Raw genomic sequence first — 6403 nt, 5'->3', positions numbered from 1 at the left:
TAATCCAGAGTCCAGCTGTTTCTCATAACCATCACAACAACCCCACTCTATAAGACCCTGGCAGCCCTAAGTCAGGGCATTGCAATAGTTCCCAAACTGGTTTTCCTGCTTTCATCCTTGCCTCAATGGTCTGTTCTCCATCCAGTAACCAGAAAGGTCAGATATACTGCATTTATGTTAACAGCAATCGGGCAGTTTCTCCATTCACACACATTCACTTAAGTTTTTTATTTTTTTAAATTTTTTAATGTTTATTTATTTTTGAGAGAGAGAGAGAGAGACACGGAGACAGAACATGAGTGGGGGTGGGGGAGAGGGCAAGGGAGGCACAGAATCTGAAACAGGCTCCAGGCTCTGTGAGATTACAACCTGATCTGAAGTTGGAGGCTTAACCAACTGAGCCACCCAGGTGCCCCTAAGCCGAAGTTTTTAAATGACCTACAAGACAACCAACTATGACACTGGCTTCATTTTTTATCACTTTCTCTTTAACACTGATGCTTTCACAGTGTTCTCTCATTATCTTTATCATTATGCCAATTTCTGCTTTAGGGGCTATCAGTTGCTACCTCTTGACCTGGATATTTTCTCCTGGATGTCTACAGTGGTTGCCCACACTTCATTTAGGTATCTGCTAAACTGTCACTTCCATAAAGAGTCCTTTCCTATTAAGCATATATAAAATAGTTAGCCTTTATATCACTTGTGATCCAACTAACTTTGCTCTGTTTTTCCCTAAAATTCCTATTGCTACCTGATACGTAGTAATTTATGCCTAGAGCCTTTCTTTTGTCCCTACTAAATAGTATTCAATACGGTAGTTTTCTCAGGGACAGGACTTTGTTTATTTGCAATGTCAGCAACTCAAGAACCATAAATGGTATTTTGTAGGCACTCAGTATTTTTTTTATTTAAAAAAAATCATTGTGAATGAGTTATATAAAAATAGTGGCTATATGGAAAAACACAAGTAAACTTAAGAAAAAAAGCATAACTGAAGCATTCTAAGTATAATTTGACATTTAAGAAAGATATGGAAGGTTTTTAAATTATTCCTTTACTATGTGTTGTATTCTTCATAAAAGATACATGTAGACTATGGTACTAGTTCAGAGAAGGGAACAGTCACAGTGATTTTCAAAATATGGTGAGCGGAAACTCTATACTAAAAATTTTTTGATTTAGTGCAAGTGCATATTTATATTTAGGTTTGCATTATTCTCTTCCCACTGAGAACATTAACTAAAACCACCAAGAGAAATTTTGGTTGCCTATGACGATGGGTATTTCTGTCTAATTCAATAAGGAAGAAATGTGGACTTGGGGGAAACTTTATTAAATTGTTCTTGGAATATATTTCATTTATTTGTGATAAATATATCATCTCCAGAACTAGATTAGAAATCAATTTACCTTGCTGCATCTAGCAGCACATAGCTAAAAAATGGCTAAAGCTATATGATTCTTTTTTGGGTAGAAATTCTGGGTAAACAAGCAATGTGAGATGTTAATTTTAAATAACATATCTCCCTATATTAAATGTATACTTGATCTTCCCTTAATAAAAATGACAAATCAAATAAACAGAATTAACAAATGTTTTAAAACAAAAATGGAAAAAAACTATTCTCTATATGCTTGATACATATAACAAAATGGATACGACTGGTGAAATAATAGTAAAATAAGCAAGATTGATAAGTACATTATGGTATAATGTTCTTAAGTTAAAAAATGACTAACACTAAATAATATAATCTGATGAAAATAGAAGGAAAAGCAAAGTAATAAAACAGTGGTTATTTGGGTATGGTGGGGGATGCAGGCAAGTGATAAGGATGTAGCATCTAGGTGCACAAAAGCGGGGCACGTGGGTGGCTTAGTTGGTGAAGCAGCCAAATTTGGCTCAGGTCATGATCTCGTGGTTTGTGAGTTCAAGCTCCACTTCGGGCTCTGGGCTGAAGTCTGCTTCAGATCTGTGTCTCTCTCTCTGCCCTACCCTCCTCATGCTCTGTCTCTCAAAAATAGATGTTAAAAATTTTTTAAAAAATAAGTGCACAAAAGCTATTACAAATTAATAGTTCTTATATAAGGAAAAAGATTCTGATACTCTCACTGAAAATGTTTGTCAAAATTTATCTCTTATGAGATGAAGCAGTAATTGATTGATATAACTTAAATTGTGCCTTAAATGAAAAAAAAAAGTCTAATTTTTGAATGTATCAATTAGCATTCTCAAAATTATAAAATAGAACCTAATTTTAGGATATTAAAAGAGAATTACTTTAGATATGATACAGTATTTATCTTAGACACTGAAAACCAACTACTGCCAAGCATCTTATTCACTATGAAGCATAGTTCCTTAAAAAGAACAAAAACACCAACAGCAAGAAATTCTAAAACAACAACAAAATGTATCCAGCTGTATATGAAGATATTTGCAGATTATCTGCTTTTTATTGACAACTATTTATTTGCTTTATGCCTATTCTGGAAGGTTTGAAACTACAAACTTCCTTACAACGAATCTTAATCAATAAATTAAAGGTAAGATATTAAGCAATGATTTCTAATAAAAAATTCATGATTTCCCCTTTTTAATTCTATTTTGATACCTTACTTTTAAAAGGAAAGGGTTACCATTTCTTCTGTTGATTTGGGGTAAAATTCCACAGTGCCTGTAGCTGCTTTCTGCTGCTAGGAATTTTCCCTCAGATCTCATTTTCAATGTAGGTTACTTGTATGATATGAAATATTCTTAATGCATCAAGCAATTTGTCTGAAATCTTCTCTAATGGCTCCTAATTATTTTCTCCTATATTCGACTTGGTGGGTGGGATGAAATAGATAACTAAAAATAAGCATGTTTATGACAGTATTTTATTGACTTACTTAAATATATGTAAAAAATCTCACATGCTTTAAGTCCTTAAAATGCACCAGAAATTGTTGTGAACAATTTGTACATATTAACTCTTAAATGCTAACTTCCTCTGAGCTAAACAAGTGTTGCCTCCATGCAAAGAAGAAGAAAACAAGTCACAGATAAGTAAACTGTGCAAGGTCACATAGCTAGGCAGAAGTGGATCTGAAATGTGTAGTTTGGTTTAATTGCAGACCCTGTAGTCTTAACCATTAGGCTTTAATATATCAAGGTTTGTTAAACTATTATCACCTGAAGAATTAAGTATCTAGCAATGTGAGCACAACTAAACACATGACTGAGGGAAACAAATGTTCTAATGTTTAGTGCACTATTAAGTGCACATTAGAGAGACAGAGAGCAAGTGTGGGAGAGGGGTCAAGAGAGACAGAGAATCCCAAGCAGGCTCCATGCTGGGCATGGATCCCATGACCCTGGGATTAGGACCTGAGCTGAAACCAAGAGTCAGAACCTCACCTGACTGAACCACCTCAGCCCCCCATCCCCACCCCTAATCTCTAGTCTTTAAATGCCTAAACTTTGCAAGCACCAAACCAATAGTATACTTTGATCTGTGATGAACTCTGTTATTATGCTCCTTTGTGAACAATTGAAATGGATTTGGAATTTTAAACTGATTATGCTCACATACTGTAGGTTAAGTCAATATCAGTGAAGAAACTTGGGCTTCTTATAATATAGCTACATTAAAAATGTTGGGAAAAAAGAAAATTGAGTCATTTGATTTTGGGTTCTGACTAGTGCCCTACCAAAAAATAGAAATGTTCGTATTTTTATTCAGCCATCCATGTATACTTCTCATTCCCAATACCTATGTTTCTGAGCCTATGAAACACAATAATAACAACAACAAAATCATTTATTTTATGTCAAATAAGAGGGATAGGAAGGTGTGAGAAGGAAAACTCACACTGTTCCAACCTCAGAGTTTTCAGAATCCAGAGAACTCAATCTTAGGTTTGCATATATTCAGTTTGAAAGAATAATCACATAGATTTTAGGTGCTAGATCAGAAGTCAGCAAACTGCAGTCCAAACGCCTCATGTGACCTTCTGATTGTTTTCATGTTGAACTAAGAAAGTATTTTTTACCCTCAACATTGAAAAAAATCAAAAGAGTTGTGTTGTCTGATGCATGAATATTATAGGAAATCAAAATTTAGTGGCTCTATATAAGGCTTGTTTTTTTTTTTTTTTTCAAACACTCAGCACATTCATTCCTTTATGTATTGCCTATGGCTGTTTTTGCAATACATGTACATATTTCAGATGTTATGAAAGATGGTATAAATTGCAAAGACTAAAATATTTGCTATCTTTATAGAAAGGTTTGTTGCTTCTCACAAATACTACCCTTATGAAACGTTAACTGGGGAATCATCCTGCCATGGGAATGAAGCTAATCTCCATTCCTCTGAGGTGAAGCTTTTCTGAATAACTCAGTTAACTCCACTTGATTAGATATGCCCATTTTGAACACTGGCGGTGATTGATTATTACAATCTTTATTTATAATACTGTGTTTCTGTTGTCAAATATATAGTATTTTTAGCATATATGCACTATTATACTATGTAATCATGGTGTTAGTTTGAAAAAAAACTAAAAGTAATTCTTATCCACAAATACTAGCACTTTTAAATAGAAATAAGTAATTTATAATTTATTTGTTAAACCATGGACTATGTCTTTGGATGTAATTTTTAAAAAATTCTAATGTTAGAATAAATAAAAGTTGGGAATAAAGCTAATCCTGGGGGATTTAAGTATACCTCACATTTCCCAAGAGTAGTTTTTCCCCCCGATTATATTTTGGGGGACTCTCTTATCTTGTTTTCTTAGAGAAGCTTAATTTTCTTGAAGCTCACAATATTAAAATTTAAATTCATATTGATGACCTAGATTAAAACAAAATAAAACAAAACAATGGTTATCCAAGGTAAACTGTTCTACCATATAAATGAGAACTCTAGATTCTACACTATTAGAACAAAACTCTCCCTCAAGACTTAATTTTCCATCAGAAAATTTTCTGTATTGGCTATATGAAAACTTCACTACTTCTAAAGTTAAGGTACACATCTAATAAAGAATGGTATAATCTCTTCATACATTAGTATGAATAAACTTTTTCACTGACTTTCATTGTATGATGCAATTTGGCTAGTAAAATTAATAATACACTGTCTATTCAATTGTTAAAGAGTTCTCAGGTAGCCTTAATCATATTCTCTCACTATATTTATTTCATTATTTTCCACAAAGTTTTCTTTTACTGAAAAGATCATTCACAAAATGCCATATCCATAGATAAAACAAATATGAAATGCTTTGTGTATTTGCGTGTCATTCTTATACAGGGGCCATGCTAATCTTCTCTGTATCGTTGTGATTTTAATATATGTGCTACAGAAATAAGCACTCTATTTTTTATTTCTTTTTTTAAAAGTTTATTTATTCATTTTGAGAGATACAGAGACAGCACTAGTGGGGGAGGGGCAGAGAGAGAATCCTAAGCAGGGACCATGTGGCCAGCACAGAGCCCAATGCGGGGCTCAAAACAACGAAGCTAAGAGATCATGACCTGAGCAGAGACCAAGAGTAGGACTCTCAACCGACTGAGCCACACAGGCACCCTCATATTTTTATTTTTAATGACTTCATTTATACCCACAGTTTCCTTATAACTTATATATTACCTTAGCTCTTCAAAAGCTACATTGACAGCTTCAAATTCCGTCTTGAGCACCAAACTCGTGTCCCCCAGTGTCCGCTGAATATTCCTCTGCAAGTTTGTTGAGCAACTTAATCTCATAATGTTCAAATCTGAATTCATTTAGCTTTCCCTTTCTTCTCCAAATTAACTTCATGTTGAGTATTCCTAATTTCAGTGAATGGTATCAGTGTCCTATCACTTTTTTGAAGCTAAAATATCAGCATGACTCTCGACCTTTTCCTTACACTTTCTCCTTATTGCCATGCCTTTCCTATCTCTGCACACTGAAACAATTGGAGATCTCCAACGCTGGCTCCTAAGTATCTCCTTCTTTAAGTACTAAAAACTCTTTTCTGTTTATTTCAACAGTCACATTCTCAGTTTGATTCATCATCTCTTATGCTCTTGATGTTTATATTCATCTCTTTACTAGATTCCTTGCCTAAATTCATTCTCAAACTATCCATCTTCCATAATGCTTGCACAAATGGCTAGATAAATCAGCTTCATTTTTTAAAACAAGTTTGCTTTAAATAATTCAGTACACATTGCCCAAATTAAGTCCAAATATTGTTATGACATAAGGAGCTCTGAGTCTTCAACCTATATCCTCAAAAATGGATGTATTCTTACTTAATTGTATCCTATAATTCAGCCTTGCTGAATTAGGGTCATTTCCCAGCACACGTTAATTTCTTCCTTGTACTTATGGGCTTTTTACCTTTGGATAAAAAGCCCTAT

At 33.9% G+C, this 6403-nt stretch overlaps 1 non-coding gene across 1 annotated transcript; it reads right to left on the bottom strand.

Annotated features, from left to right (window-relative positions):
* Window positions 1-5261: 5261 nt before the first annotated feature.
* On the bottom strand, window positions 5262-5368 carry LOC120226838. Its single transcript, XR_005527103.1, has one exon. It is a non-coding gene; the product is annotated as a U6 spliceosomal RNA (small nuclear RNA).
* Window positions 5369-6403: the final 1035 nt, after the last annotated feature.

This window comes from Hyaena hyaena, unplaced genomic scaffold, assembly GCF_003009895.1.
Source record: "Hyaena hyaena isolate Hyena2069 unplaced genomic scaffold, ASM300989v1 scaffold_1850, whole genome shotgun sequence".
Taxonomy (NCBI): domain Eukaryota; kingdom Metazoa; phylum Chordata; class Mammalia; order Carnivora; family Hyaenidae; genus Hyaena; species Hyaena hyaena.
The sequence above is the reverse complement of the archived record's forward strand: the minus strand, read 5'-3'. Positions and strand labels throughout refer to the sequence as shown.